This window comes from Mytilus edulis, chromosome 6, assembly GCF_963676685.1.
Source record: "Mytilus edulis chromosome 6, xbMytEdul2.2, whole genome shotgun sequence".
Lineage (NCBI taxonomy): Eukaryota > Metazoa > Mollusca > Bivalvia > Mytilida > Mytilidae > Mytilus > Mytilus edulis.
In genome coordinates, this window is record NC_092349.1 from 34160674 (window position 1) to 34183589 (window position 22916).

Below are 22916 nucleotides of genomic sequence, written 5' to 3' on the forward strand. Positions count from 1 at the left end.
CGGACATTTTATTGTAGGTTTTTACTGAGATTTACGGACCTAGCAAGCTATTTTTACGGCATTGCCATTTCTTTTCTCTAGGAAAAGCTTTGAGAGATATCTGCACCAAGTTTTTTTATAAACGTTTAGTACATGTATGCCCTGCTGACTGCAAATTTTGAGGTCGATTGTACTTGTAGTTTCAGAGAACATGTGGATTTTTTTTTCAGAAGTGACGTAAGAACAATATTAAATTTCAATTTTTCTTGAATAATTGAGAGTTTGTTCCTTCAATAAACTGTCATGATTAAACAGTCATACAGATTGATTGATTGATTGATTGATTGATTGATTGATTGATTGATTGATAAGTTGGTTAGTTGGTTGGTTGGTTGGTTGGTTGATTGGTTGGTTGGTTAAACACGTTGGATAGGGTCAATTGAAACACGGAAAAAGAAACAAAGAAGATCTTGGACCCTATATTAAACACATGAGACGGAAACATGATTGATTGATCATGATCATGAATGATTGATTGATTAGTTGATTGATTGATTAATTGATTAGTTGGTTGGTTGGTTGGTTAAACACGTTGGATAGGGTCAATTGAAACACGGAAAAAGAAACAAAGAAGATCTTGGACCCTATATTAAACACATGAGACGGAAACATGATTGATTGATCATGATCATGATTGATTGATTGGTTGATTGATTGATTGATTAATTGATTAGTTGGTTGGTTAAACACGTTGGATAGGGTCAATTGAAACACGGAAAAAGAAACAAAGAAGATCTTGGACCCTATATTAAACACATGAGACGGAAACATGATTGATTGATCATGATCATGATTGATTGATTGATTGATTGATTGATTGATTGATTGATTGATTGATTGGTTGGTTGGTTGGTTGGTTGGTTGGTTGGTTGGTTGGTTAAACACATTGGATAGGGTCAATTGAAACACGGAAAAAGACACAAAGAAGATCTTGGACCCTATATTAAACACATGAGACGGAAACATGATTGGTTGATCATGATCATGATTGATTGATTGATTGATTGATTGATTGGTTGATTGGTTGGTTGGTTGGTTGGTTGGTTGAACCCTATAAGAAACACATGAGACGGAAACATGATTGATTGATTGATCATGATCATTATTGGTTGATTGATCATGATCATGATTGATTGATTGATTGATTGATTGATTGATTGATTGATTGATTGGTTGGTTGGTTGGTTGGTTGGTTGGTTGGTTGGTTGGTTGGTTGGTTGGTTGGTATGTTGGTTGGTTGGTTGAAATTCAAACACACATAAAACTGTTTAAATAGTGCCAAAACCACATAATTTGATGACCTTGACCTTTGACCTTGTAACCTTCGTCAAGGTCATTGCTCCACAAGGTCATTGCAAAAGACCCTATGGGTCAAGGACCTTTTGTTTAAGAGTTTTGCCTAAAAATGGCCTTTTAAAAACCATCGATGGGAGTTATGTCCCTTACATGATGGTAAAATCAATATAGTCATAATGTAAAAAAAGTTGCCCCTTGAAGTACCAAGCATTTTTCACGCTTAATTTTTTTGTATCTATAACCGTTCAAGAGTTATAGGGAAATCAAAGACATATGAAAATCTAAAATATGACCTTGACCTTTGACCTTGACCTAATTTTCTAAGTTAGGAATCAGGGGACTCAAATAAAAACATTCCAGGGTTATACGGTTAACGGTTTATGAGTTAAAAAAACATACCGACAAATTTATTCCGAAAAGATAGATAACTCCTATAAAATTTCTTCGAATCGCTTCGATCCAAATACGCCAAAAATTACTGAGGATGTAACGAACAATTTTGTAAAATAAATTTGTCATAATCTTTAACGGTTGCGAAGGAGATGCCATAACAAGGAAAACAGTGTTTGGGGAGATAACTCCTACAAAGAAAAGTATTCGTTTACGCAGGGTAAATTTCAAAAGCGCATAAACTGTTCGATATCATATACAAAATATCTAAGCGACATATTGCGAAACAAATGTTTATCGCAAGAACAAAATTAGGCGGAAGAAAAAAAAAATCAGAAGAAGAAAAACAATAGGTCTTTCCACAGAAAAGTGGAAAGACCTAATTAACATGGAAATAATGTATGGTTCTCCTGACATAGTTTTAGTGAAAGCACTACAAGCTTTCGGTTGATTTTGTTGGTTGTATTATATACTAGGAGGTTATTGTTAAATGTATTTAAATCAAAACATAACAAGCTGAAAAAATAGTGTTTTATAAGTTTAATAAGAGTGAAACGATGAAATTTCATTTTATTTCATTAGAAATAAAACTCTTACCGATTCAAGCTAACAGATGATCCTTACAAGTACGTGTTAGGGTAGCCGATTTAGCTTTTATTTATTTTTGTATTTTGTTGTCATATAGTTTTTGAACTGTTTCGGTTTATATGCATTCTTGTCTTTTTAATAATAGGTTTTGAGCGTTCCAGAAAAGCGCGTCAGACGTATGAAATTTGTAAAGTGTTTTCATGTCTTATCCAATGGGAACATATGGCATCTACTTTCTTTCTCTAATCTTCACACACAATTAACTACATTGTCAATCATTGCTTAAATGTGTGTGCTTTAATTCTATTGATAGTTTGAAAATATTTCAGAATGTAACATTGGATTCATGTCGAGAAAAGGGCAGCCTTGTGCACCATGTGCTTTGGATCTTTTTGGTGAAGGCTGCTCGCAAGAATGTTTATGCAACGGCTTACAAAGGTGAGAATAAGATTTCGAAAGATTTGATTGAAATATTTGGATATTACTATACAGTCTAGATTTTATTATTATCAAGCATTAACTAATACTCATATTACTAACTCAAGCATAACTTGCCAGCAATGTAACAAAAATGGCCTCACACAGAAAAGATAAAGCCATCCCAGATTATTTTAAAACGAAAAGAAAAACACATATTAAAACTGATTAAAATTTCTTTACAATTCTAATTTGGTATTCGTGTCAAAAACTTATTATCTTACATATAATATTAGTACCCAAAAAAATCATTATCTTTGAATTTGTTTCAAACGATTTTTATTAGTCAAAAAGTCAGACAACTTTTTAATGAAGATAAGAATTTCAGGAAAAGTATGATTTTGGAAAATATCATTATTCAACAGATGAACCCTTATGACGTTGTCGTAATAAATAAGTAACAATAAATACACATAACCCTTTAAGAGAAAGGGCACTCATCTTGAACAAATCCTTTATTTTCACACTCAGATATCGTGGTTATGTCCTGTTGCTGTATTAAAACTATTTTGTTCACTGTGACTATTTGGTTAAACGAATTAAAACAAATATAAAACAGTTTATATTATTTCATGAGAATATCATTATTCATCTAATTTGAAACAAGAAATCGTAGAAATTAATTCGTATTGAAACCGTTTATCAGAAGAAGTTTCTATTAGAAATAAATACTTTGTATGAGAAAAATTGAATTCATGGATATATTTCGTGCGGCCATAGCATTTTTCAGAATTAACCTTCTTTGGAAATGATCCAAGGTGATCGTCAAAAAGCTAGCAATGTATAAAGACACAGAAACGTGAAAAAAATAATAAACAAAAAAGGACATATTAATAAGAATTGCAAAGTTCACCTATGGTCAAATGTGACACAGAAAGCTGGAACCTTGTATTAATAAACCACTTATTCGAACTGACCTGATTCTGATAGTTTAGGTTTTCAATGTCACGTTTAGAGATCGTGTTTTCAGTAAAAAAATCAAGACTGTAACTTAATTCGGCGGCAGTGAATTTCGCACGTTATACCCCTTTAAAATGTCCCTTTAACATGATACATGTAACACTATTTGACAAAATACTTTATGGTGAATATGAAGTTAGAATCCGGTTCGTTATTCGTTATTCGATATTCAATAACCAAACCGGCTGTTAGCAGTCGATTAGATATTTCAGTTTAGTTGAAATTCATCAATAATAAAAATATTGTAAAACATTAAAAGCATTGATACTCATAGTTTAAAGGAGTGAAAAGATATGTATAAACTATTTTTTTTACCCTTTTAAGCTATCGTAAATTCTCGTTATTAAATTCAAATATACCCTTATGTAAATCGCACATTTGTCTTATGAAATATAGATTTGTATCCATAAAACGAAATCAAAGATGTTCTTTTATATACAATGTATGATATTTTTAAAACGTAAAAAATACCCCTCTTGTAAATTTTAAAATATTCATTTGAATAATTATGGAACGCCAAAATAAAAAGAAGTATGTAGTGAAAACATACAGAAGACCATTTAAATGACATTTTCTATTGTAAATATAACGATACAATCGAGTCCAAAAGTAATTTGGGTAGAAGTCTTATGTTAACAAAGGGCTCAAGTGCCAGCTTATTAATGGTAATATAAAGAGAAAATCTAGGAGATCGCTTCAATGACGGTGAGAGCCCCTGGTCATTCAGTTTTCAAAAGTTCCATGTAATTTTAGACAAGATATATATACAGATGGTATCAAGAGGATTTCCCCATCTTATGTTATCTTCGATATATACAGGTTGGGAACAAACCCCCTGTATGGTGATAATACCTGTATATAGGGATAATCCTTCTTTCGAGGGATAAAATTATCCCTCTATAGAGGAGTATTTTTGTTTGCACTGGATTTAAAGCAAATTATGGCAGAATAGCATTTTCTAGTTATATTGGCTATAATATCTAGCCTTATATGCATCAACATATGCACTTTACTAAAAATGTAGGTAACCTGTTTTCTGCTAAAGTGACAAAACTTGCAATCTATTGTATACCTATCTGAACACCTGATTAACATCAAAAGGAAGAGTTGACCTTTAAATTTCATGTTAAATCTAACAATCGAAATTCTGTTCAGTGAGGCATAAGTGAGTAGAATTTACCTGAACATCACAGCTTTCAATCATGGTGAACAATATAACAATGTTTTAGATTTTAACGAGAGAAATTTATGTATTACTGAAAAATTATTACACCAGGGTTTTCGATATCACAAACTAGTCAAAACATTTACTAAATTTTATCATCGGTATAAAGACATCATTCGTAAATATAGCTCAACATGCAGACTTCTAATACGTTCAGGTATTTCACATCCAATTTTTTATGGAAATATTCTTTATAAAGCACAAAGGTGTCAGTATTCACCTCAGAAACTTACAAAACCTTTGAATAGACTTATTAAGAAGGGATATAATTACGATACTGTTGTCAAGTCATTAAAGATTGCATATTTTGGCGTTAATATTGAGTCACTGATAAGGTCTTTGCATCGGAACTAAACACATTTATTCTAAAAACAGTTGTTGGCATGACACGGGTTATGTTCTTCTCATATATGTTATGATGGTATGAAACTAAACCCCTAACGGGAAGGATTGTGCCTGATGTTCATATGATGAAATCATAATCTTTCAGTCAGTTTAATTGAAGTCTGGAGCTGGCATGTCAGTTAACTGCTAGTAGTCTGTTGTTATTTATGTATTATTGTCATTTTGTTTATTTTCTTTGGTTACATCTTCTGACATCAGACTCGGACTTCTCTTGAACTGAATTTTAATGTGCGTATTGTTATGCGTTTACTTTTCTACATTGGTTAGAGGTATAGGGGGAGGGTTGAGATCTCACAAACATGTTTAACCCCGCCGTTTTTTTGCGCCTGTCCCAAGTCAGGAGCCTCTGGCCTTTGTTAGTCTTGTATTATTTTAATTTTAGTTTCTTGTGTACAATTTGGAAATTAGTATGGCGTTCATTATCACTGGACTAGTATATATTTGTTTAGGGGCCAGCTGAAGGACGCCTCCGGGTGCGGGAATTTCTCGCTACATTGAAGACCTGTTGGTGACCCTCTGCTGTTGTTTTTTATTTGGTCGGGTTGTTGTCTCTTTGACAGATTCCCCATTTCCATTCTCAATTTAATAGATTTTATATTTAGTCAGATAAGCAGCAAACTGTGCGTATTAAATTAAGTACATCAATTGGTGCATCAACTGTTGCAGGTTACTGCCATAATAAGTAGAGAATGCCATTCTGCCCTATTTTGATTTAAATCCAGTGCAAACAAAAATACCCCTCTATAGAGGGATAATTTTACCCCTCTATAGAAGCATTATCCTTCTATACAGGTATAATCACCATATAGAGGGTTTGTTCCCAACCTGATATATGGAGAGCTTAAATTGTTAGCTTTCAGCTAAAAATCGTCAAAAAATCAGGTCAATGGGCACAGCGCGATGTTCTACCCCCTGATCTCTCAATCTTATTAATATTCTGCAGGTAACTAGTTAATATTAAGATACAATCGAGACAAACATAAATTTCATAAATGTTTTGACCTTATGTTTACGGAGGGCTCAAAGTGCCAGTTTGACATTCAAAATATATAGAGAAAATCTACCGGAGACCGCTTAAATGACGATGCTACGCCCCACTCAATGTTCATGTATATATACAGATGGTACCATCAGGATTTCCGCAAATAATGTCATCTTCGGTATATATAAAGAGCTTAAGGTGACGCTTCTCAGCTAAACATCGTCACAAAATCAGGTCAAATGGTACAGGGCTTTTCATAAATATTTATATTTATATTTCTTAATGTTTCTTATGTTGGTTTTTTTTTTTAAAGAAAATATTATATACAAAATTACATATTTGATGTAGTTTTATTGATAAAAAATCTGTATTACAAAAAGACAAATGTGGAACTTACATAAGGGTTGAGATTCGAGGACAACAAAGAGAATTTACGACAGCCTTTAGGGATAATAAAACGATTTCCTACGTATTTGTAAACTCCTCTTAACTATAAAAATCATGCTTTTAATGTGACCAAATATTTCTTTTTTTATTTTCAACTAAATTTGAATATCAAACCGACTGCTAGCAGCCGGTTGGATATTGAATGTCAAAAAACGAACCGGCAGCTTACTTCACCTACATTAAAGTATTGCGACCTTTGAATGCGACAATAATCTTGACATAGTTTAAATCTCACGAGATAATTACAGATTTCAAACAAATAATTTGTCGGATCCATTTTTGACAAATGCTTTTTTTGAACTATTATTCACAACGCACAAGTCTCAAATGATTTAGTTTTACGCTAACCCTCACTCATGTTACATCCAACCGTTTTATTGGAAGTTATATTAAATCAAAATGTATTTTATAAGTCACATTTTCTTTCTTATATTTTTAAGTTTAAGCACCAGTAGTTTACCGATTTTCATATCTCATAAATCCTTTTCATAATAGATTATTTTATTTCAGCGATCACATACATAATGTCGATTATGCACAAAAATCGGTTCCGTTCGGATATGATCCATTCTAATCGCCCCAAATAGTATTGTTTAAAAGATGAAATAGAAACATTAAGTTTGTTGCTTTTAATACAAAACATATAAGATAAAATCTGTTCATAAGAATTCTTACATTTCACAAGTTTCGTAAATCTAGGAAAAACCAACAGATTGATAGTGAAAACCAATGCGTTGAAAATTAAAACCAACGCGACGCGATGAAAGTAAAAACGTGCGCGTTGAAAATTTCATATGGTATGCTTATAACGCCAATGACACGAACGGCCACTCAAAAAGATGAAACGAAGCTATTATATAGATATTCAAATTGCCACATAATCATCAATCTACTTTGTGTGTTTTGTTTTCTCTTTCACAGATATTTATTTCATGCATTTTCAATATTTTGGGCTAAAATAGTAGAGATTTATACTATCTAAACTAGTAGATACATTCTATTCATAGGATATAAAAACGAGGTGCTACTATCTGTTCTTTTGGTGGAAATAAAACAAAGCACATTATATAGAATATTTTCTAATAACGTTATTCATATGCATAATGTTATTTTAAGTACGAATAGGCCTTGACGTATTTGAAAAAAGTACATTCTAATGCACAGGGAATACTTATATAGGTCTACAGTACGTTTTATTTAAGTTATTATAAATTACAGATGTGACCATGTGAACGGGTGTGTAGACGTAGGGACTTCGGAAACACGTATGTTAATTTTTTTTATGTAATTTTTAAACATTAAAATAGGTACATGCAGCAGCTATTCTAAATACTAGTATTCTATTCTTGATTACAATCAATCAAGTAGACGAGTACAATCCATGAACACTATATTTGAAAATATGATGTCTATCTATGCTAATCTGGTTAAGTTCTCGGAAAAATTACCCTATCGATAAATCAATTCCATAATTCAGAGATTCTTTTCATAAAATATTTAAATCTCAAATATTGTCTAATTTAGAAGACCAATGAGTTTCAAAAAGCTCAACCAACAATATCAAAATAGGGGGATTTTGTTATTACCATCATAAAAAAAAAATTCTAAAGATTTTATATAATATAAATCTTTGAAATGAATATTAAATACAATAATAGGCTTATACAAAGAGTTGCAAAATGATTATATGAGATGATTATCAATGTTCATCTCAAATGTTCATTCTGTCATGAAATCAAGGCAACTTCAAACTTTAGATAAGGGATCAAACACAAAAATTACCAATATATTTCATATTAATTGAGCATCGAGCTGTTGACACTACTTCCATTCTCTTCTTATACCTTACTGTTGGTCCAATACAAAACTGTTTGATCGAACAGTCTGTCAAGCTTATTGGACATTTCCTGTTCGAATTATTTCTGTTAGAATTTCTGCAATTTGTGTTATATTACAAATTTATTAAAATTCCATTCAAAACTATTTTTTCTATTTCATCATTCGATAACAAATTTGTCGTCTAATTTGCAAATTAACAGATTGTGTGCATTGGTATAAAACTGCGAATTAGGGAACAGTCAGAATAAATCAATACATGTATGTTCGATAAAATTAGTTACGACATAAATATGTTACTTTGTAAAAAAAGGTTAGTATTTGGGTAATTTTGTATTCAAATGAAAGCTTACGGAGTTTGAATCACTTTAATAACATTAACGGTACCAATTTTCCTGCACCAGATGCGCATTTCGACAAAACATGTCTCTTCAGTGATGCTCGTGGCCAAAATATTTGAAATCCAAAGCTTATATAAAAGATCAAGAGCTATAATCCAAAAGGTCCAAAAAGTATAGCCAAATTCGTGAAAGGAATCATAGCTTTGCGTGAGGGAGATACATTCCTAGATTTATAATAATTTCTTACATATTGTAAAAGCAAATTTAAATAACATGAAAATCCGTATTTTCATGCCAGTACCGAAGTACTGGCTACTGGGCTGATGATATGAATATATTAAATAAAAAAATGGGAATATTTATTTAGTCTGAATATTAATTTCTTGCAAAGAGTCGGTCAGACTATTTAGGTTCAATCAAGCATGGGCTAGAGTATTAGTTTTTCTGCTCCTCTCCAAATTAATTCCCTCTTCGCTATCCCTCAGCACCAGCTTGTAACATTCTCACATTATGTATTGATTATTTAAAATGAAGTATATATCATTTAAAAAACATAATACCATTACAAGGGTAGGTAAAATGTAAAATATCTGATGAGCGTACAGTGTCAATTTGTTTTTAGATTTCATAGAAAAAAAATAAGTTTGTTCAGGTCAAAAAGAGGGGAACGTTCACTGAGTATGCCTTAAAAAAAATTCACTAAGAAAATTTAATACTTACTTTAATTCTGGATATTCTGTTAAAATTTGATACCGTTGTAAATGGGGCTAGAGTAAAAAAAAACATATGATAATATAATAAAAAGACATGAATATATATTATGAACTTAAGTGAAGCCAGAGTATTTATTTCTAAAATCTGCCAGGCTCCTAACTCAGAGTCTAACCGTTGTACGCTTATATTAAACGGGTCCGATTTTGTTAAAATATATGAAAAAACAGATCAATACAGGGTGTAACCACTCGACCAATATCAGCTCTCGGGACTGATATTGGTTTCTCGTGTTGATTTTAGGTCTTTCTGAATAGTCAATTCTTAATTCATATTTGCAGCCTCAACAACTGAATCTATATATTTTAAACAAACGACCATGGATAAAAAAGATGAAGAAAACGATGGTAAGATTTGAATATATCTTATTTCAATTTCCGGAATTAAAAACATCACAGACATTAACAATGCTTGATTCCTCACTTCATTGTCGTAAAACGTCAGTAAATTGATTTTCTCATAGAGTTTTGGTACATTGATTATATTAATCGATGAGGTATATATTATCTATACTTATACAATAACAAGGACACATTTATTAGCCTGGATGGCTTAAAAACGACAAATCTAGAATTCAACTTGATATATAACTAATACCGGAAAACGAAACCATTCCAGACACTGTTGTTTTCCACATAATAACTAACAAGTCTTTGGTCGAATCCAAATCCGATACCAATAGCAATAGTATATGTCATAAGTAGTTTCCGGTTGAGCATAATATGCCTCAAAAGTTGTCAAGATGCACAGGTTAGTCTGAACTCGTAGTAAATTTTGAGGTAATTACTCAGCCATTTAAGCCAAAGGGTCCTTATAAAAATTAAACATAAGTTAGCAAGTACATTTCATTTAAAGTCACCAAATCTAAACAAAATAACCGAGAAAATGTGTGATCTGGTGAGAACTTTAAGGGCATACGATACAGTTACAGGGGAGGTAATGACGTTGCTAACGTAAATTGTTATTTCCGCGACGTCAAACTATGACTTATCGGAAAAAGATGCATTTTCCGACTGATTTTTGTCATTCAAAATGATTTAATTTGAAAACGAGCGCATGGACCCCTATTTTTTAAACGACATTTTGTTTCATTTTGCAGGGAGATTATGTGAACCAAATTATATAAAATTGTAAATAGTGCATTTTTTTTCTAATGTTGATAAATATACAGCAACAAATTACGTTTTTTTCTCAATTCATGACCATTTGATAAATATACGTTATTTCTGAATAAAAAATGAATGAATTTTTAGAATACTTATAAAATACAGAAATTACAAATTATTTAACAAAAAACAATTTGTGTTTATCTTTTAAAACAAAAAAGTTATGGTTTTCTTTCGAAGGGAAAATACGGCCATAAATCCGAATTTTGAGCAAATATACAAAATTTCGACCCCATTTAACTCAAAAAGTAGCACACGAAGGCATATTTTTTATTACATATTTGATTTAATCAGGCAAAAAGTAGCCCATATGGAAATTTTCATCAAACTGTAAATACAGGATCAAAACTGTATCGTATGCCCTTAAGCGACTATCATGTAAAAATCATGTAGCTTCATGAAAGAAATAGAAATAAAAATGCATGCAATTATAATTAAGGCAAATTATTTCTGATGTTCGAATATCAAGGGTGCAATTACATTTTTGACCTCAACACCAGGATTTCATAAAATTTAAAAAAAAAAAATCTAGTAAGAAAACCATGACGGATTCAAGCAAACAAAAATTCAAATCAGAGAAAGCTATCCACATTAATGCAGTCATTGAACTGCAATGTCATCGGAATGTTCTATTTTCATTTAAAAATACTGTTGCATCATATCAGCTTCCAAAATACATATTTAAGAATGAATATAAGACGGTTGAATTAGTCAATGGAACAGCAAAAGTACGACCAAACTAACTTAGAGATTCCCAGAGGAAATCGTGCAAGGGTTTGTACAAAATTTGTCAAGCTTTATATTGTGTCAAGTCTGTAAAAAAGTTGCAAATTAATTCAACAGAAAAGTTTGCCATTAAAACCAAATTAGCTCAATAAAAGAAGGTATCCGTATTTAACAAATATTTCATTTCGACAACTTTTGACGAGGTTACAGCCTTGATACATGTACATGAAAAAATAGCGGGGTTGGATCTAAAGTTTTTATTGATATCAAGTGTTCCTCCTTTTTAGCTCACCTGGCCCAAAGGGCCAAGTGAGCTTTTCCCATCACTTTGCGTCCGGCGTCCGTCGTCGTCCGTCGTCCGTCGTCGTCCGTCGTCATTAACTTTTACAAAAATCTTCTCCTCTGAAACTACTGGGCCAAATTTGACCAAACTCGGCCACAATCATCATATGGGTATCTAGTTTAAAAAATGTGTCCGGTGACCCGGCAAACCAACCAAGATGGCTGCCATGGCTAAAAATAGAACATAGGGTTAAAAAGCAGTTTTTGGCTAATAACTCAAAAACCAAAGCATTTAGAGAAAATCTGACATGAGGTAAAATTGTTTATATGGTCAAGATCTATCTGCCCTGAAATTTTCAGATGAATCAGACAACCAGTTATTGGGTTGCTGCCCCTGAATTGGTAATTTTAAGGAAATTTGGCTGTTTTTGGTTATTATCTTGAATATTATTATAGATAGAGATAAACTGTAAACAGCAATAATATTTAGCAAAGTAAGAATTACAAATAAGTCCAGATGACTGCAATGGTCAATTGACCCCTTAAGGAGTTATTGTCCTTTTTAGTCTATTTTTAACCATTTTTCGTAAATCTTAGTAATCTGTTACAAAAATCTTCTCCTTTGAAACTACTTGGCCAAATTAATCCAAACTTGGCCACAATCATTTTTGGTGTATAAAGTTTTAAAAATGTGTCCGGTGACACGGCCAACCAACCAAGATGGCCGCCATGGCTAAAAATAGAACATAGGGGTAAAATGCAGTTTTTGGCTTATAACTCAAAAACCAAAGCATTTAGAGCAAATCAGACATTTGGTAAAATTGTTTATATGGTGAAGATCTATCTGCCCTGAAATTTTCAGATGAATCAGACAACCAGTTATTGGGTTGCTGCCCCTGAATTGGTAATTTTAAGGAAATTTGGCTGCTTTTGGTTATTATCTTGAATATTATTATAGATAAAGATAAACTGTAAACAGCAATAATATTTAGCAAAGTAAGATTTACAAATAAGTCCAGATGACTGCAATGGTCAATTGACCCCTTAAGGAGTTATTGTCCTTTATAGTCAATTTTTAACAATTTTTCATAAAATTTCTAAAATTTTACTAACATTTTCCACTGAAACATTTAACTACTGGGCCAAGTTCATTATAGATAAAGATAATTGTAAGCAGCAAGAATATTCAGTAAAGTAAGATGTACAAACACATCACCATCACCAAAAAACAATTTTGTCATGAATCCATCTGCTTCCTTTGTTTAATATTCACATAGACCAAGGTGAGCGACACAGGCTCTTTAGAGCCTCTAGTTTTTATTTCGATCGGTGGATTAATACAAGTAATGGCAATTACCCAGACCTTTTGAAATAATAGGATATCCTGTAATATAAATATATGTTTTTCATAAAATTAGGTAAAATTATTGAAAGACTCCCTCTTAAATGATTATAAGTTGTCATTTAGTGTTAACAACAATATATGCTGTAAAGAAGAAACAAATAAAAACACACCTGGTGCATTCATGGTGTATCTTAACAAAGAACAATACAGAAAAGGACTTTGTGTATGAATGTTTAGGATATTATGCAGTATTAGTCCAGTCAATCTAGCATAAATTTGACCCTAACCCGAAAGTAATTGCAACAGAAGATTTTTAAGTTTTAATCTTTAGCATTATACCCCAAATATATACAGAAAAAAGTCCTATAAAATCTAACTTGAGCAAGGTTAAAAAAATCACCGTTTAGAATTCCTATGGAGATTTGCATTGAAAAGGGAGTTACCTCTTGCAAAAAAGGCAGAAATATCAATAAAAAATGATACAAAATTATAACTTTACTGCTTCTTTTCATCCGAATGTATTGATTCTTGATTTCTTAGCCTTCTTTATAACATCTCTAAAGGTGTTTTCATATCTTTTATCAAGCTATAACCTAGATTTCGTAATTCATTAGTTGACCATTTATTGAATTTTTCAACATGTCAAAATAAAGAATCTCATATTTAATAAAAACAGTTAAGTATGTATTCGTCTTTTTGTGGTATAAAGTTTCTGTAGATAAGTAAGTTGCTGAAAAAATATAATATACAGATATAAATAATACCAAATTTTCACATTATTTTTTCAAAATGGTCACAAATCTTCAAATTTGCAATTTCTTCAATGAAAATACACGAAAAAAATAATACTATACATAACACTTCGGTTTTGTATATTTCAAATACAAACTTATAACCCCATCAAAGTATCATACTCTACATAAATTTCGAGAAAAACAATCAAAAACTGACAAAAAAAGACTCATTTTTGCAAGAGTTATTTCTGCTTCCATTGTTAATTTCCATAGGAAATTAAAATGCTGAGTTTGAGTTTTCATCGAGTTAGATTTTATGGGACTTTTTTCTGTGTATATAAAGGGCATAATGCTATAGATTAGAACTAAAACATTTTCTGTTGCAATTAGTTTGAGGTTAAATCTTAGTTTGACTGGGCTATATTTTAAATAACCATCACTAAAATCAATATCAGTTTTCAAAGCAATAGTGAAGATATCTGAAGAAGTCAAATCATCTCCTACAGGCAAAGTTGGCCTTTTGGATATCATTTTATTCGCGACCTTATGTCTGCTTAATTTGGTTTGATTTATTTATAATTACAATTTTTGCTCATTACAAGGGGCCTTTACGTTAATCAAATTGTTGAAAAGTTGTAAAACTATACATTTTGAAACTGAAAAGATATAAAATTTACTTTATTTTCATACACGAAAAGATATGTCATATTGAAAATTCCCTTTGAAATGAAGAAGTCGGCGCTCAAAACTTATTTGTATATTTTGGAGTATTGTAAAAATTATGTAGAATACTTTGTATACTGTTTTATATAACGATTGTGTTTTACACTTTTACAGTGTTTGATATCCTTATGCAGGAAAGATTACGTTTGTGTAATAAGTGAAACAACCCTCGAAAATCTAGTTTAGTCTTAAAAAAAATAATTATTTGTTGTTGTTGGCTTTGAACAACCTCTCAGTATCTGCGTGGCCTCTCAGCTATGTACGAAATGTCATTTTTTTTTTTAAAGGGATGTATAAATACCTTGCCACCTCTGGTCTGGTTTTTTTTTTTTTTTTTTTTTTGTTAACTTTATTCTGCTTTGTATCGATCTAATGTGTTCAGTCCTTTTCAACAGATTTTTATAGATAATGCTTGTGTTGTATTATTAGGTGGTTATGGTAAGGATTCTGGCACCAGAAAACTCGTTTATCCCCGCCACATTCTTTTTTATTTATGTCCCGTGTCCGGAGCCTGTAGTTCAGTGGTTGTCATTTTTATATGTCTGTCATCTTTGTTTTTTTTTTGTAAATTGTTTTATTATAAATTGATCTGTTAGTTTTCTCACTTGAATTGTCTCATACTTTTCATGCATATCTCTGAAATGTGAAATTAGAGATCTTTCAAAGAACTGCATGTCCACCTATATTCTGACATTGTAAATATCATTTTTATACATGCAATTGTGACGATTACTACTGCATATACGTTAAAGTTATGTAATACAGGTAATGTATGTATAGACAAAGAGATGTCGAATAAACTGATTCTATTCCGTCTAGAGTGTACGAATGTTTTCTCTTCATGTTTTGTTTATCACTATTTTCCTTTAACTAACTGTCGCTATTATATTGTAATTTTTTACAAAACATCTTCAATTTTTAGAAACACCAAAGACACAATTACTCATGCTGTATTCTGGAACATCGTCTGTAATCATCATTATTCTTGGAGTACTAGGAATTTCGTACTGTTTAAATAAACGTTTGCGTATATGGAAATCGAAACCTATAAATACTAACGAAAACGCAATTCAAGCAGCTACAGCATCAACAAGGCATTCAGAAGAAGAAACTATAGAAATGGCCGACAGATTATACGAAACGATAGATGAGAGTACGATGGAAAATATAGTCCTTCCGAATGAATACAGTCCAAACTTGGCTGAAGACAACGGAATGGGTTCTGAAAGTACCCCAAACCGTTGTGTTGACCGATTAAGTTACCTCAAACCGTATAATACAAGGAAAGCCACAAGTATGCATAACCAAGATGAAACACTTCCTACAAGCACTTTAATACTTAACATTGCAGAAATCAGATTTGATCAGTGTTCATGCTTTTCTGATATAGAAGACGATGAGGACTCTTCAAGTTATGAAGGTACAAGACACTGCAATGACGATCTAGCAAACTATCTTCAACCGTATTGCAGTCTGCATACAAACACATACAATTGTCACATATATGATGAATAAAACTAAATGATCTAGAAATCTAGGGAAGAATCAGAGGAAAATACAGAGAAGACATATTCTGAAAAAAAAGGAAATGGAAAAGATACTCGACAAATTTGTACATTCATTGACCATTTCGTTGTTACAGAACCCTGTATGTTTCATTTATATTTTCAATGTCTTTTATAACTTGCTTGTAGTTTTTTTAATTATTATTATTAATTTGCACACCGTCAGTATCTTATAAAGTGTATATTCTGCATCTTTTAGTGTATAATGCTTGTCCACATTTTACATCTAAGAAATTAGGAAGTGTTCCCTTTTTACCTGGGCATTTACCTGTAAACTCGTCGAACGGGTTTAGTACCACGTGATACAAATTATAGATGGACTGAGTAATCATTATCATCAAACACCTTAACGATTAATAGAGGTGTGGTTTGTAAATATATTTTAAAGTTAGTTTGCAATGTAGTATGCATGCACTCACTGGATTTATGATGTCCCAGTCTTAGGGCTGAGTAGTATGTATTAGGTAGTACGGAATAAGGAAATAAACTACCAGCTGGTAAAAGCACTTAGCAGTACGATATAAGCAATATTTGTGTATGACAACGTAAACCTTGTGAGACGTCAATAAGGCAACCGTTGTGTGTGGTCAGTTTTGATGTCTGGAAGTTTTATTTTTCCACAGCATTTCAGTTAACATAATCGACATTTTAATTTGAATATTTATCAGTATATATACATGTAATTGTAAATTTGTACTATATTAAATTGTTAATTGCTTAAAACATTAGTCATTATTTTTAAGTACAGACTCGTCTTTCCGTTACTATTGTATACAATAACAATGGTAATAGAAGTTTTAAAACTTGTTATTGTAAAAAAAAAATCTAAATTCATTTGTTATATATAGACGTGCAATCCTCGGGTGGTTGAACGGTTAAGGTTCTGTTATAATATATACAGAAATTGTTGAGCTGTTACTTCATCGACGTGGCTTGCAGTAATTACAACATACATATCTTTGTAAAATTATGTTCAATGCATATCCGGATCAAGTTGTGAAAGCACGGAGAGAATATGAGGGCGCTTTATACGATGTTTTAGAGATGTCTTTAACAACGCAATGAACTTACAGAAAGAGTACACTTATTTCAATTTTGTCAGTCGGTTTAAAAACGTTGGAGAAAGCTTCTGATGCTGAGGTTTCAGTTTTCACTGTCAAGGTCGAATAAACCTTTATTTAACATAGTAATCAACAACGTGCTGAATAGCTGACCACAAATTGACAATTTATTATTTGACATCTTATTTGGGAAAGGAGGAAACATTAAATAGGGCACGACTTGGATACATCAAGGGAGTTCTTGGTTAGTCATAAGGCCGACTATACATATTATGCTTTTATTTACCTACTATTATTGGAAGTTCTTCCAGCAACAATATTAGGTCAATCTTTCGTAAATATAAATCAACACGCAGGCATGGAACGTTCATGTTTTTCTCATCCAGTCTTCTGCATGTTTTGTTGTGGTGTTCTATATTGGACACAGAAATATCGGCATTCACCTTTAGAGCTAACCGGCCTTTAACCAGATTTATTTCGAAAGGACAAAGTTACGATACTGTTGTCACGTCATTAAATATAGCATGCTGTGGTGTTAAAATTGATTCACTCATAGGGTCATTGCATCCGAAATCAACACATTTATTCTAAAACCAGTGGTTGGTATTATATGAGCTATGTTCTTCTCGTATAGTTTATGATGGTATGATACTTAACCTCGAACAGGAGGGCTTGAATTTCATATGATAAAAATATAATCTTTCAATCAGTTTTATTGAGGTATGGAGCTGGCATGTCAGGAACTGCTAGTAGTCCTTTGTTAATTTATGTGTCAATACCATTTTGGTTACTCGTAGTTTTCTGTGTTACCTTTTCTGACTTCAGACTCGGACTTCTTTTAAACTTAATTTACCTTCGCGCACATTGATGTGTGTTTAATTTTTCAACATTGGCTAGATATACAGGGGGATGATTGCGATCTGCCTTTACATCTTTTACCTCACCGCCTATGTACACCTGTCCCAAGTCAGAAGCTTCTCACCTATTAATGAGTTTGACTGTCCCTTTGATAACCTTCGTCCCTCTTTTGTAAGTCTTGTATGGGTTTTTTTAATTTGAGTTCAATAGATGTCCGTTTTTACTGAACTAGTACACAGTTTTGTTTAGGACCGGCTGAAGCCTGCCTCTGGGTGCTGGATTTCTTCTCTCTGTTGACCCTTTAGTGGCTTTTGGCTGGTTTTTGCTCTTTGATCGGGCTGTTGTTTCTTCGAAACGTTCCACATTTCCATTCTCAATTGTATTATATATGATATATTCATACTAGTTGTAGAAGTTGTAAACTTTGTAATTGCAATTTCTTAATCTAAATTAATTTGATATATATACACGTGAAATCCTCTGTTGATTTATCAGGCGCTGTTCCGTTCTATACATGTAATATAAAAAATATTGAGCCGTCATTTCATCGAAAGTCGCAGTAATTTCAATGTTCAGTTTACCGTCCATTGTCTTTATACACAATGTCTAACGCATATCCGTGACCAAGGTGTTAGGGCAAGGGTTGAACGTGATGGACGAATGCAAGCGTATTCAACATATTATCTACAACGTTTTGAATAGCTGATCAATTGATAATGGAAGCAAGTTCATTTCGTTGGAGGCCATCTCGTACTTAATATCTGAAAAGAAGGAATATTTAAATACGGCACGACTTGGATACATCAAAGGAGTTCTTGGTTAGTCACAAGGCCGACTATACATATTATGCTTTAATTAACCTACTATCATTGCAAGGTCTTCCAGAAACAATATTTGGTCTATGATTCAGCTCTAAGGGCGACTGGGGAAACGAAATATGGTCACTTGGTCTTCTTCCGACCGGCAGTAAAACGCTTGCCAACGTGGGGCGTTCGTTTGGTTGCGCGGGATGTATCAAGTTTGCAGCCAAGTTCGGTCAGGATTGGGACGTTAAATCAGATGCCTCGTTTAAAGAGAGTGCAACGCTCTCTGCAAGTTAAGAACCCTTTCAACAACTTATTAGGGTTCGTAGGTGGCATGTTGTCCTTATCCAATACACCCTCATTTTCCAGTGGCAGTCCTAATTTCCCTGACCATCATACTTGATGGCCTCTATTATTACAAGACCTACCTATTGTATTTATTCTCGTCCTGAACATATATGAAATATTTACCACAAGACGTTAAGCAACCAAGAATCAATCAATCTAAACGTCAGTAATCGGCAAAAAAATTATTTTAGATATGATTTTGATTTACTGAGAATTTTGAAACATAAAGAAATAATTATGTTTATAAAACTAAACGTTCTTTGGAAATTGCGGTATATTAATGTGTCCTCATAATGTTAAAATCGTGATTTGTATTAGAAGCAGAATGAATATTCAGTAATAAATATGCGTGTGCTGACGAGCTTACATTTACTTTTTTTTAAACTTTTGTTGGTGGTTGTTTCATTCGACAATCAAACCACATCTATTATATTGTAAAATTGTGGATTTTGATAATCGAAACATTTCTTTAATGTTTGTAATTCGTGTTCAACATAATTAAATCAGTTGCAGATCCGTTAGTCCAAAGTAGTTTAATAGTACCAACATAGAAGTCACTCATATATTATATGCATTATATGCATATTTTAATTTATTTGATTTTAAATAAGTTGTATTTTAAAAGTCAATTTTTGATTATATAAGTTTGATCTATATATCGAACAACCAGTGCCTTGCAAGATAAACAATTCTTTTTTCAAATTCAGTTTTATTTCTTAATCTTAATCTTAAAAAAAATTTGTTTAAACAAAATATTGGACTTTTTTAACAAAACATTTAAAAAGAATATCAAAATAAACATAGGACACGTTATGTTATGACAGTTTTTTAAAGAAATTCCTTAATAACCATGATATTATTCAATTATTCTAATCTTGTGCACGGATTGCTCCTGAATGAAATAATTCTGAATTTAGGGTTAAAATTTCAACCGGTAATGGCGAAAAAAGTTTCAACATTTCCCCTTTTTCATGATTAACTCTAATTTGTCGTACTTCGATAAAAAAAAAGATTGATTAAAGGCATACATCTCATTAGAGAAATCATTAACCCACACTACTGAACAGAATAACCCTAACATTTTCATCGCCATGAGAGTAACAGGGAACTTTTCATAACGAATGTAAAATAAAAAATCAGATCAGTTGTAGATTCGTAAGGCAAAAGTAATTTGATAGTACCAACATTAGACGACAATGATACTATTAACTCCCTAACTACTTTTATTCATAACTCCTATACAAGATAGGGCAAAGATACAGAATGGAAATTCAAACTCATTAATTGAAAATATACTAAAAACGAAATAGCAACAAACAAAAAATCAAAAGATATACAACAGTTTACTAGACACCACATAGAAAACTAGAGACTTAGCAACACGAACCCCATCAAAAACCGGGGTTGATCTCAAGTACTCTAGAAGGGTACGTTGATTTTGTCCTGCAATGTGTCGCTCGTGAAAGTACAAATCAGGTGATATGATTACTTTGGTAGGTCACATTCAAGGTAAAAGGGACGGGACTGTTGATACATTTGAAGCGTTTCCGTTGTCGTCTGCGAAAAATATATTCCGTAACATCCAGGCAGCTCCTGGTGATTTCTGTAATATTTCAGGATGATTCTTTCAACTTCAACACTTAGACTTCTTATTTTAAAAGCTTCCTTGTGAGCTGCCACCGTCTATCGAGGAAATCATGGTAGAAAATGCAAGTCCTGAAATAATGTATCACTGGGGAGATTTATACTCGATAAATATCTAAGAGGTGCTGAAATGTTGCAACAGACGAATAGAAAGTTCACATTGGGAAGCTGTAATCATATCCTTTGTCGTAGCGTTGTGCTCTCAACCGACCTGAATTGTCAATTTCTAGATGAAAATCAAGATATCAGTAAAACTTAACTGTATCTTTTGTATTCCTTATTTCAAGTTTGACAGGAGAGAAACATACAACATAGTCACCGAACTGATATTTTTTATAAAACATCATCTTTCTATATAGTAAACGGATAATGTGAGATACTTTTTTGTTATCCTGAGAAGTTTCAGTATGAAGTTGCTAGCTAAGTTGTCACGGGTAACGTATATAAGTTATATCATTATGTAGTCCTAAACGTCATTCTATAGTTCAGAATTTGTACTTAAAAATAGTAAAAGTACATAACTATTTACTTTCACTTTCACTTTTTTCGTTTTCATGAAATGATCGAATGTTTTCCCGCTTTATATTTCTAAATAATTGACGATAAGCTACCTATGGTTTACACAAATTACATGTATCGTCCTATCCAGACAATTTTCTTCATACTGATTCAACAAATGTTTTTTTATACGTGTATCTAAAATGAGGGAAATTTTTGCTATAGCTTGTGTCGAAAATGTCACTATCGGTCCCAATTGATAGCTGCAATCATACTAATTACAAAAATATATAGGTTAAAATTAATAACATGACTTTTAAACTTGACCTTGACCTGCGATTTTTTTTTTGTGAACCAAAGAGCTTAGATCAAAATACTTGGGTCTATTTCTCTAAACATTGATTAAATACATTAAGATATTTCCTACTTTGAATACAGAAGGGAAAATAACTCTCATATGGAGCGTTCGTATCGCTTCGATCAAAATAAGACAAAATATCCTTGATATAATATAACATGTATCATGTGTATAACGAGCAATTTGTCAAAATACGTTTGAAGACTTCTGAACAGTTACGATGGAGATGCATCCACAAGAAAAATAGTCTTTGTGGAGAAAACTCGAACTAAGAAAAGTATACGCAGGGTAAGTTTCAAAGGCGTATAAACTATGCAACATCGTATATTCAAGCGACATCGTGCGAAACTAAAGTTACAAACAATAAATGAAAGTGGCAAAAAAAACCAACAATCAGAACAAATATACGGACGGAAATAAAGCATCAGTTTTATTTTATATGAAATCAAAACTTAATCAATCAACAATCAATCATGGCGGAATTGTGACGTCGAACGAATTTCTTGACGCAAAATTAGAAACGCATTTATGATTTTTTGGGGGATTTTTTTCTTTCATTAACATTTCCTTGAATCGTTTTCCAAGTTTTGATTAGTATAAAGTTGTCTATTTTCCTTTTTGTCACGACTGAGAAAGGAAAATTGAAATCAAGTCATTAGAAATTTTCAGACGGAATAAAGTGCACGTTCTTTTCGGATCTTTTTGGCGCCATACAATCACTTTTAAGTCCCCAAAGCTTCAGACCAGGTTGTCATAACTCGCAAATTTTGGACCAGGTCAACCTCTACTTTAATGCCATGCAATTTCAATCAAAGAAGGCTTTGTCAATTGAATCATATATAAGAGCTACGACGTCAGTTTTCAAACAAGTCGTTGGATTTCATGGTAGGCAGATTAACATTAGCAATGTTTCTCGCATTTTGAAATGCAACCTTATCACATGTAGAATTAATTTTAAATGTTTCAGTGTACACCACTTTACTGGAAAAACTACCTGAAATGGGTGGCAGTGGGCAACTTCAGAAGAGAAACAAAGGACTAAAAACAT